Source organism: Macrobrachium rosenbergii, chromosome 51 (genome assembly GCF_040412425.1).
Source record: "Macrobrachium rosenbergii isolate ZJJX-2024 chromosome 51, ASM4041242v1, whole genome shotgun sequence".
In the NCBI taxonomy this organism is placed as follows: Eukaryota; Metazoa; Arthropoda; class Malacostraca; order Decapoda; family Palaemonidae; genus Macrobrachium; species Macrobrachium rosenbergii.
The window spans coordinates 13,753,376-13,765,875 of record NC_089791.1 but is presented as its reverse complement, the minus strand read 5'-3'; the positions used below and the strand labels follow the sequence as shown (position 1 = coordinate 13,765,875).

General features: G+C 34.7%; 2 protein-coding genes across 8 annotated transcripts in view; one reads left to right on the top strand and one right to left on the bottom strand.

Moving 5' to 3' along the window:
- Nucleotides 1–12,500, bottom strand: part of LOC136833138 (acylglycerol kinase, mitochondrial-like) — a 179,011-nt gene that overhangs the window by 140,126 nt on the left and 26,385 nt on the right. The gene's annotated exons all lie outside the window — the stretch shown is intronic.
- Nucleotides 11,941–12,500, top strand: part of LOC136833139 (nocturnin-like) — a 77,348-nt gene continuing 76,788 nt past the window's right edge. Inside the window, exon 1 of the mRNA XM_067094820.1 lies at nt 11,941–12,500. This exon is cut by the window's right edge and continues 1,033 nt beyond it. The gene's annotated coding sequence lies outside the window, so the exon portion shown is untranslated.

Genomic DNA, 12,500 nt, shown 5'->3' with positions numbered 1-12,500 from the left:
TATATATATATATATATATATATATATATATATATAGTGGACAGATAGATAAGCCCGGAGGAGGGGGCATTTCACAATTACTATGTACCTCACTCCAAAGATTCTAAGTTTCGTCATTCTTATTGCTTTTAGCATCACTTTTCGACGGAAAAAAACTAAAAATTTAAATCCGTTGTGAAACCATATTTTTTTAAACTTTTCCTGAGCACACATATGTACCAGAGAAACATGTGCACACACCAGTTCAACAATTAACCAGGGTACGAACCTCAGTCTATTTTCCACATTTGAGGAAAAAACAAAAAGAAACTTGGTGGCTGGACACAAACTTCAACAAGTAATACAACTATTACAAATAATAACGTGCTTTGCCAAATGCAGCTTTTATCTCTTAATTATTTCAAGACAAAACAGGCTTTTTTGAGACTGAGGAAACTTACAAAGTAAAAGAATAGAAGATGCTAGAGGACATAAAAAAAAAATGTTTTCACAAGAAATGTTTTAAAACGTCAGCGTCCCTCTATGATGCAGAAATGGAAACCGCGCTTTTTGTGTTGCAAGCTTAACATTAAAATATTATATTCAAATTTTTGCAACGTTCTGGGCAAAAGTTGTGGTCTATATACTCCAAGTATTTCATTGAATAAATGATTTAACTTTACATGAACGACAGTTTAGGACAGTTTTATTTATGACGGTCATGTCTAAAGCATATTTTCTTCCCGTTCGTCTGAGTGCACTTACAAGGTTTGTAGTTTCCACCGTGTAATCTTCATCATTCATTCATGTATCCTCATTCTGTACTTCGCATTATTTCTAATTCGCAATGAATCCAAAAGATACATTGCCTCCCCTATTTAATTGTCAGCTCTACTTAATGGGGATTTATAAATATTCATTTCACTAAAAGGGTGTTTGGCAAATATGACCAGTGTATTGTCTGAAACCAAACTTCTCTGCTCCTTGTATCCTTCTGTTGTTCGTCGAGCATTGCGGTAATGGTTCTTCTTTATTCGGCTTTCATCTTAACACGTGTCATAACAATATTTTTTCAACAACAAAAGCTCATTTCTCTTAACAAGATGCTTAAAAAAGGGGGGAGGGGGAAGTGCTATAGCCCATAGTTGCATTGACTGCTTAATCGAGGATTAATTTTACTTAAACACACACACACACATATATATATATATATATATATCTACATGCACATATATATATATATATTATATACATACATATATATATATATATATATATATATATACTGTATATGTATATAGTATATATATATATATATATATATATATATATATATATATATATATATATATATATATATATATATATATAAAATTAGATTTGAACATGTGACTGTTTGGTGTGGAAATTTGCAATGAAAGTGTTGATTTCATGAGACGAATTATAACGCAAGCACAGGAACAGATTTCCGGGTGTTTATCCTTCAAGTCTACGGGGAGAGAGAGAGAGAGAGAGAGAGAGAGAGAGAGAGAGAGAGAGAGAGAGAGAGAGAGAGAGAGAGAGAGATGATGATGTTGAATATCTGAGGAATTTTTCTCTCACGGCATCACGGGCTTGCTTTATCGAGACCCTCCTCCTGTTTAATATATATATATATATATATATATATATATATATATATATATATATATATATATATATATATATTTCTGCCTATCTTCCTGGTTCTTTCCTGTTGCAACCCAAAGCAGTCGATTGGACACCAAATGCATAATTAACTGATTCGTTCAAGCCACTAGACTAGGGGATGCGGGGGAGGGTACGTGTCCAGATCATTCGCTTTAAACCCGGACCTCTTTGCATATTATCCGCCCGTGCTCTCACCACGCCACGAAGAGATTAAGAGAGAGAGAGAGAGAGAGAGAGAGAGAGAGAGAGAGAGAGAGAGAGAGAGAGAGAGAGAGAGAGAGAGAGAGCTCGATGAGTAATATTGCAAAGTGCTTGGTTGAATATGCTGAATTAATTCATCAGTATATTTCCAAAAAGCCGTGAATTTTAGCACGACCACTATACGAATGACTGGATGATAAGGCTTTATGGCCAACTCTCAGTCAAAAGTCACGCTCCGCTCGACGTCAAAGGGATTTTGAAACCGTTTCTAAACAGGTATTTAAACCTGGTGAGCTTGAGTGTGTGTATGTGTGGAACCAAGGATCTATTTTTCCATTTGGTTAAATATTTAGTTTATAATTTTCCCCAATATTTCATGATCTCTATTAACCGTGAAAATATGCTAATTTCTAAAGCCTGCAAAACGATGACTAACTTTATGAGATATTTTTGTCGGTGATTTTTTTTTTCCTTAGACTCCAGTTCAAAGGAAATATTAAAGATTACTAAAGGAAAACAGAGATGTACTCTTTATCATATTTAGGGGAAAAACAGGTAAAACCCCGTTGATCATTCTAGAAGAAGTCAGATAGAGAATCTTAAATAAATATGAAAGAAAATGAAGCAAAACCTTGGATAAAGTTAATGGAGAAGGCTGGCAAAACTGCATAATGCAAAGAATAGGAAAATCAAAGGATGAATAAAAAAAATGCCTGCAAATTGGTTTATAAGCCATTGGATGATTATAAAGGAAAAGGCTGAAAGTGAAAAAGGCGTACAAAATATTGTATTAAGATAAAGAAAAAATGAATAAAACTTCCGACATATGCAAAATAAAACAGACAAAGCTCCTGATAAAATAATGTAACTGAGAGTTTAAGTATTAGTATAACGCGAAGTGTCGTTTATCGTGCGTGTTTCCCAGCGGGAAATTATGTGACGACGTTACAAAACAACCATGATGCAAAAGATAAAAAGAGAGACGCAGATGCATACATTGTTTTTAAATTTGTGTAAAAATAACGTTCTGTAGTTTATATACCTGCTTTCATTGTTTATTTGGCTTTGTTACATACTTTTGCCCGATGTGATGTATCTTTCGTTAGCTACGAAAATGGATGGTATAGCACTGCTTGTATTACGTAATCTCGTACAACGCGTCACCTCTTACCAGTTAAGTGATCTACATATCGACATGTATAAAAGACCGTTCCTTGCAATGAGGTAGTGTCCCTTACATAAGAAACGAGGAGCAAACTTAGGTGCCTGACTCAAAAAAGCTCCTGATTCAAGACTGAGCTTTCCCTAAGTCACCAGGACACCAGATGCCTGCAAAGGAATGGGCAAGTTATTCCATTTGAGGTTTTTTGAACCATACTTCATCGATAGCCTTCCGTGAAATAACCATATTTATTTCAATATGGAATATCAATATGGAACTGCAAAGGGTATAGAAGGCAGCCAAGGATTTGGACGAATTTACAGGTACATACAGAGTTCAATCAGGAAAACTGATCACCATGGAAAGATTCATAGACGGATCTATCATTAGTTCCCTTGACAAAAGAGAAACATACATACGCTTGCAACACTCTTTCTGCATTTAAGTAAGACGAACGATGTGCTGTGTCACACGCGAAATATACCAACGGAGTATGAGAAAAAAGTCGCAGACAGAAAGCAAAAGAAAACTTACGACGTCTCCAACTCACTAGCAGACACAGCATAAGGAAACTCGTCAGCAGAATGCGAAATCAGACAATGGATTCAGGTCGCTTGCAGAGTGCAAGGACACTCTCGAACGAAGAATAATGAGATTCGCGAGCAGAAGGCGAAATCGAATGGCTATCATTTCGAGGTCGCTGCCAGATCATAAAGCAACACGATCAGGGCATAATGAAATTCACAAACAGGGCGAAAGCAGACTACAAACACATATTTACCTGACTAGAGGAGCATACGGAAACTCACTGACATAGCACAAGGAGCTTAACAAGTAGAAGGCGAAATCAGAATACGTACCCAACTCACTTGCAGGGTAGAAGGAAACTCTCAGAGTTTAATGAAACTCTTCAGGAAAAGAGGAACTCAAACTATGTATCCAGTTCGTTCGCAGAGTGAGACTTACGAACAGGTTAAAAGGAAAATCGCGAGCGTCAGAAGAAATATCAAACTAAGCATCCCGCTCATTAGCAAAGTATAAGGAAACTCAAGATTATTATTGTTCTTGTTCATCAATAAATGGCATAACCAGACCTCTAACGGATAGAAAGGGAACTAGCGAACAGAATGTGAAATCAGACTAAAGCATCCTCGGCGAAAGCATTGACTAGAGATTAGTTAAAGCCTTACACAGAGGACAACTATCGTATTAAAATAAATTCCGCATAAAACATAACATAAACAATAACACAGAATAAGAATAGCAATATTGTCAAGAAAATTTTGCGTAAATCATAGCTGCCACGGCCGAGTGCGTGCGCAAACGAATTACCAGAGGCAATCAACAAACTCCGTAAGTGTGCATGTACTACAGACTGAAGGCTTCACATTAGTGGTTCCAAATATAGTAAGCATTTTGTCTGAACTTTTTCTTGTACTTTGCCTATTTTTTTCTCTTTCCCTTATTGGAAATATTGTCATCCTCCCATTGCAACGGGGATATGGTTCTTTCCTAGCTGATGAAAACAATGAGTTCAGTTTTCAAATGTTTCAATGTGCTGAATCTCATAATATTATTTCCATGAGTTAAAAGATTATTTTAACATTACTTCCTTAAAGTTAACAATTCGCTATCTTGATTCACTGCAATAAATGCTCCTAAAACTTAACCTTTCATGAGGAGGTAAATGGACATCTTTAAAACAATCGTATTTGGAAAGACATACCTGTTATTCCGTTTCAAGATCAATAATAACACTGAAGATACAAACAAACAAACAAATGAAGCCGTTCTAAAGATAGAATGCCAACATACTTTTGCAGTTAAATACTTTCATTCATCATGGAATTAAAACAAAGATTACAAAGTACATTCGAGAGAAATATATGGAGAATCATTATTACGAAATTTATTTTTTCTATAAAATTAGTCTAACCAAACACTGAATTACATTTCTGAAATTCGTAATGCTCGTCCCACGGATTTCTGCTGGAATGAGAGGCGAAAAGAGGTTGAGAAAAAATGATAAGTTGATTTATATAAATGAATAAGTCATATTATTATTTTAATTTTTTTTCTTTATAACTTAAATCACTACCTTTAAATTAGGAGGAATACGAAAAACATTGAATACGAAAACGACTGAACTATCTTGACAGGGAAACGAGAAGCTTATTTTAGAACGAAAACAAACCATTTATGTATATATATATATATATATATATATATATATATATATATATATATATATTATATATATATATATATATATATATATATATATATATATATATATATATATATATATATATATATATATATATATATATATATATATATGTGTGTGTGTGTGTGTGTGTATAATATACAGATATTTATTTATATATGTATGTATGTATATATATTATATATATATATATATATATATATATATATATATATATATATATATATATATATATATATATATATATATATATATATAGATAAACGGCCAAGTATCATCAAACTGAAATCCATAGACCAAGCCGCAGATTAAGAGGTTTAAGACTGCCTTACATGAGCCTGAAAGGGGAATGTTCTTTTTATGTTCTCCCATGTCAAATCTGGCAAAGCTATATTAGTCTGCTAACATAGCTCCGCCCTGCTACAGTAAAGAGGGACTTTGTATAATTTTTTAATGAATGCACGAAGGAAATAGCGCAATTTGAAATTAGTAAGGCCATAATTAAAAGAAACATAAAAGGTTAATTAGTGCGATGTGAGTTTCAATGGAACTCGATGAATCATTTTTAAGACAATATACAAGTAAAAAATGAGCCCAAGTTACTTCGGCGCAATCGAGTTTTCTCTACAGCGTATAATAAAGGTCACCGAAAATGAATCTATCTTTCGGTGGTCTCGGTATAATGCTGTATGAGCCGCGGACCATGAAACTCTCAGCCGGCCGTGGTGGCCTGTGTTGTTGAGTTGCCAGAAGCACGACCATGGCTAACTTTAACCTTAAATAAAATAAAAACTACTGAAGAGGCTAGAGGGCTGCAATTTGGTATGTTTGGAGGGAGGATGATCAACATACTAATTTGCAGCCCTCTAGCCTCAGTGGTTTTTAAGATCTGAGGGCGGACAGAATAAGTGCGGACAAAAAGGTGCCGGACAGAAAAAGTGCGGACGGACAGACAAAGCTGTGCAATAGTTCTCCTTTACAGAAAACTAAAATGAGGATGTACACTTGTAAATCGAAAGAAGTTCTTTCAAAACCATTTTAAGAAATTCCACGAAGAAAGAAAATCCTAACATCTCTTTCGAGGACCACAATTTTTGTGATTCAAATTTACAGTATTAAATCAATCATCAATAACATTTTCTATACGCATGAGGAACAATGAAGCTTCGAAATCTTACGAAATAAAATATGGATATTTATAGAACAAAAATATTACTGCATACCAAGAGATTCCTACACATTTGTTACAAAAAAAGTGTTATAATTTAGAAGGAGCAGCTGAAAATACCTTCAACAAAATGTAGGAAGTGGGTTTGAAGGATGTAAAATTGTAAGCTAAAGGAAAAAGACTGAATTATTTTCAAATAAAAAAGTAAACATTAACAGAGATAGTGAAACTTAAGTACCATAACTACTGAAACTAAGATCTGCCATTTTTCCCTTTTTTATTTACGTCAAATCAGCTGAATTATTGAGCCTTCTTCACTGAAGTGTTTATAGTTGGCCCCAGAGATTATCTCTAAGGTGAGGGAACATGAAACCGATATGATTCATAAGCCGAGATATTGGGAATACGAGTTTTCAAGAGTGATCAGGTCACACCACATTAAGCCATTTTTAACCACTGCATCACGATGAGTCAACGTAAACGAGAGAGAGAGAGTGGGTGGGGGGAAGGGGGAAGAGGGGAAGGGGTTGGAAGGTTTCTTGTCGGCTAACATTTCACAGTAATTTCTTGCACGGAATGATACTGAAATAAACTTAGATATATAATTGCAAAAACTGAAGCTTTTACAGTAACAGCTGGGGGCGGGGAGAGAGAGAGAGAGAGAGAGAGATTATACCACATGGCAGGCATGCAGTGCACCTGCGCAATGGTCGCTGTACACATACGCAATTATTTTATGAATACGGAGAATTATTATTAATGTTATTAAAAAGTTTTACCAGACCACTGAGCTGATTATCAGCTCTCCCAGGACTGGACAGAGAGATTTGTTTTTACTTACATTTATTTTCTTTTTATATTTTGTCAAATTACAATTTTTCAAAAACTTTATAATTGGATTAAGTGCAAATGTTGAATTTTCTGACAAATATCACTGATGGATTTATTTCCAAAACCTGATAGCCGCTGCTGATTATACTCTAACTATTCACACAACAAAGGTTTGATTAAAAATAATAACATGTGATCTTAGGATTGGGAACGAACAATTGGACCTTTTCACAAGAAAATTGTGTTGGGTTACTTTTATTACATGAATAAAGGAAGTGAAAGCACGAGTTTTTCCATTACTCCAACAATAGTGCTCTTAATGTGCTTTCATTCATAAACGAGAGAGAGCAAGAGAGTGGGGAGGGCGAGGCGGATCATAAAATACATTTGCTGGTTAACCGTGGTATTTAAACTATTAGCAGTGCGGTGAGGAAAACTGAAGTAAGCCACTTTATTCCTATGAATCAGACAAAACACAGTAAAAGACAAGACTCACATTACTTGAAAATACTACTCGAACCACAGGACAAGTTGCCGAGTTCTTATACTGAGGCTCAATTTTCTGAAGGCTGATGATCGAAAACTTATACAGAAACAATTATATTTGGTGTTCTTGGGGCGTTTTCAATGCCTACTTTTACTTACTAAGTTTGGAAAAACTCCTCATATAGCCTAGTGAACACACATATATTAAACTACTTAAGTTCCATTGTCAGTGTTATATATATATATATGTGTATATGTGTGTGTGTGTGTGTGTGTGTGTGTGTGTGTGTGTGTGTGTGTGTGTGTGTAACTGAATCACGAAAATATGGAACGTGATGAATATATAAATAAAGACAAAATCCACGAAGGAAAGAGAAACAATGGAGTACTGCAGGGCCTTTCGACTTTTCGTCCTTTACTTAACATACTGGAGAAATATATAAAAATAAGTTTGCAAAGAAAGCTCGTATAAATGATAGATGGAGACGACAAAGGAAAAAATATGTACCTGGAATCCAACACAATTGAAGAATTAGTAGACCTACTAAAACAGGGTTAAATATTTAAGAGGTTTTACAAAGGATTAGGCCCGACAGCTCAGAAGCAGAGACAGGACAATTAAAAGATTATACAAGGAAGGTGACTGACCACCAAAAAATGTTATAAAAGTACAACTCTGTAATTCTCCTTTTGGTAAACAATAACAATTTTTACAAGGTGAACATTTTTACCAAAAAATATAATAAACATACAAATACATAGAAAATATATACTGTATAAGGTTACTAAGTTATAATTAAGTCAGTGATTTTATCTTTTAGGTCATTCTTGAGCATTTTACTAATACAAGGGTCCAAATAATACATGCCAGGGATAAAGTTAAAATTACAACTGGAAGTAAGCTGTATAATAGTGGATTCTAAAAGATTTTGTGAGGAGAAATCTTTCGATCTGGCAATTACTGAACTTTCAGTCCAATTTATCCTGTGAGAGTTTTCACTTTAAATGAAAGAATATAGCAGTGGATGTTTGCCCAGTTTTGATAGAATACTTATGCTGTTTAATTTGTACTTCTAAATCCTTGCTAGATTAGCAGATATAAAAAGAGGGGAGTCCAAACATGGAATTTTATATATTTTGTTGTTGTTTTCCTTAGGGTTATTTTTTAACATTCCTTTTAGTGTGTTATTATACGAAAAAACAAGGTTGACATTCTAAAGATTTTAATAGTGATTTTATGTTTCCAAACCACTAAAGTAAGGCAAGCTAAGAATGTTCTTAGGGGTATCTTTCTCCATGTTACTTTTGCTATAAAACTTTTTGTAGGCTTTATTATAACAAATAACTAGTATATGTGAAGGATAACATAAATCTGTCCCTATTTTTCTTATGTATTCGATTTCTTGATCCAAATACTGGGGACTGACAATGCCCAATGCTCGTAAAAACATAGAAGAAAAAATGGATATTTTGATATTAAGGTTATGGCCTGAATAAAACTGGACTTAAGTTAAGTTGTTGGTTGGTTTCCTATAAATACTGAATTTGCATTGAAATGGTTATCTATAAATTAAAACATCTAAGAAAGGGAGGGAATTGTCTTTTTCTAATTCTAAAGTAAACCTAAAGGATGGTAATCATGTACATCAATACCAGCAGGCAAAACGTTTTTATTCAAAATATCCATTTTCTCTTCTATGTACCTGTTTTACTGTTTAAGTTAGAAAATCCTTTCTACACACAATGAACAATTTATAAACTACATTTATGAACTACTGATATATATATATATATATATATATATATATATATATATATATATATATATATATATATATATATATATATATATATATATATATATATATATATATTGGTGTTTGAAACTAGAGCCCCCTCCCCTCCACAGAGCAAATGGAAAGTTATGAAGTTTTCTGCTATAGCCTATCTCCAAGTACATTATTTTAAGTTTCTATTAAGCTTATTTTTCATTTTACATTTTTGTATTTTCTGGACTGAGTAACGGAGTTAGATACAACCATGGCTAACAACTCGAAGAAATCAGATGGATTGACCGAATCCAGGCTATAACCTTCAGAGAGGCCAGGGATGCTGGCGCATCCTTCATTTCACATTCCTGGATAGCTAAATACATTAAAAGAGATGAATCCTTTGTTAAAAGAAACTGGAACAAAAATCCATATGACTGTCATTGTGAGAATCTTGGAAGGCCTGAAGTCCTTTCTCAGGAGTCAAAAGACATCATAGCTGAGGCAGTGGGTAGACCAAGAAAGTCTTTACATAAATTGGCACTTGAACTAGAAACAAAAGGGGGAAAGAAGAGAAGTTATAGTGCTGTATATCGTGAGTTGAAAAAATCTGGTATCAAGCCATTTTATGCTATCAGCAAGCCCAACATCACTCAGCAACAGAGAGAAGACCATGCATGGTTTTGTGGTTCATTTTTTAAAGATTGGGGTGAAACTGACTTTCTCCATGTTGCCGCATCAGATGAATTCTTCATTTACACAGTCAGGAAGCCAAATCATAAAAATGACATCATTTGGGCTGCAAAATTGGATGATATCAGCGATGACGTGCGCTATCGCCATGTTGTGAAATTTCCTGAATGTATGGGAATTTTTCTCTGTTTCACAGCCAAACAGTTAATGTGGATCATCAAAGAAAAAGGACAGTCATGGAATGGCGAATACTTCAGAGAAACTGTTTACTGGTGGAGTATTTCTTCTCAAAGATCCTGAAAATGTGTTATCTGTTGAAGAAGTCACATTTTTGCATGATAAGGCACCATGTTTCAAGGCTCTTCAGACACAGGAGCTGCTTCTGAAACAGTGATGTCGATTTCTTCATCAAGTGAATTTCCAGGTAGCCCCCTGACCTTAATGTGTGTGAAAACATTGGTAGTATCTTAAAGGATCGTGTTGAAGTGTGCACAGTGAACTATGATGGTATACCAAGCCTTGACGAGCTGCGAAGAAAGGTGACTGAAGTGCTCAGGGAAATGGAGTTTGAGTCTCAGCTTTTTTAAGCGATTTGCTGAAATCATACCCCTCAAGAATGCAGGCTGTGGTACAGGCAGATGGATGCCACACAAAATATTAAATACTCAGAGAGAAACTTAGATAAATATGTTCTGAATTATTTTTGTTTTTGTCCACATCAATTTTAGTTTATGCTGTAAAGGTGAGGGGGCATAAACCCTGTGTGTATGTATATATATATATATATATATATATATATATATATATATATATATATATATATATATATATATATATATATATCAATACTGTAATAACAATCTTTGGGAATACCCTGAAAGTGTTGACAGGTGACACTCAACCATCAAGTCAACGTAAATTCCCTTTGGGTGTGGGTAAGATATCCCCAAGGATGGGTTGTTCATGGCTTAATATTTGTATTTATGTCTCTTCCATCTCAAACAACGAATGAAATGGATTTAAATGTTGGCATATAAAAGCTCGTCAGTATAGAAGAAAATTATCAGAGGCATTACTAACTCCCACATGGTGGGTGAGTGGTAAAACTGCCTATAATGTATATATATATATATATATATATATATATATATATATATATATATATATATATATATATATATATATGTGTATATATATATATATATATATATATATATATATATATATATATATATATGTGTGTGTGTGTGTGTGTGTATGTGTGTGTACGTTTCATTTTTATTGTATTCATACAAAATATAAACCGGATTGTAATGCAAGGGCATCATATCTTATTTTATTTCGAGTTTTAATGAGAGTAATATTTAAAAATTTTGTCAGAACTTCCTGTTTCGAAGAGATTACTGACATCTAAACTGTAATGTTATAAAATTATTCTATTCAACGAAAGAAAACGGCTTCGACATAGAAAACGACCAAGCGGAAAACGTTGTCTTGCTTTCCATGCAGGGGAGGCGCCCAGGGGATAGTACAAGAGTGGAGGAACGAACAGCTGACTCCCGCGAAGCCAGGCTGAAGGTTACTCAACACCTCTTCCCCTCTACCTTGGTCACTCTCCCACCTCTTCCCCCACCCCCCATCCCGTTTATCGGAGCTCCGCCCGTGGCCCCACCTGTGGTTTGTGAATCAGCTCTGGGATATAACTAAACGTGCGCCTGCGTTGAAGATTTAGTAGCTTGATCTGTGTCGCCCTCTGCGCCTTCCTCTCTCCTCCTGCTCTCCACCGCATCCTTGTCTAACATCCCTCGACGTTCCTTAGCTTCGCTTCTTCACGGCTTTCCTTTGTCCTACAACTCTTTTGCGAATACTAACAGAACGCAAAATCTAAAGAAAAAAAAATAGCTGTGGTCTGTCTCTACTGTTATTTATTAACACTAGGACTATTGTTGATCGCTCGTCTCCCTATTTGAAAACGAAAAAAAAACTGTAACTTCGTTATTCTCAGAAGAATTTTAATACCAGTGTCAATCACCGTGTTTAACCGAGATACTTTCAAAAAATTAAATCGCCTCCGTCTCAGTTTAAAGAATAAGCAGTTTTTGCGAATTTATGCAGAAGGTAACCCGTCTGCAGTCGACAGACAAACTTCCGCTTCCAGTGTTATAAGAATCATCCCAAACCTTGCAAACTACTGTTAGACACTTCCTGTGTTATCTGTGATACTACTAGTGGTCTATTTCCCCTTGGACTGTTATCATCGTCTCCTTCTGTAACACGCAACAGAATTATCTCGTC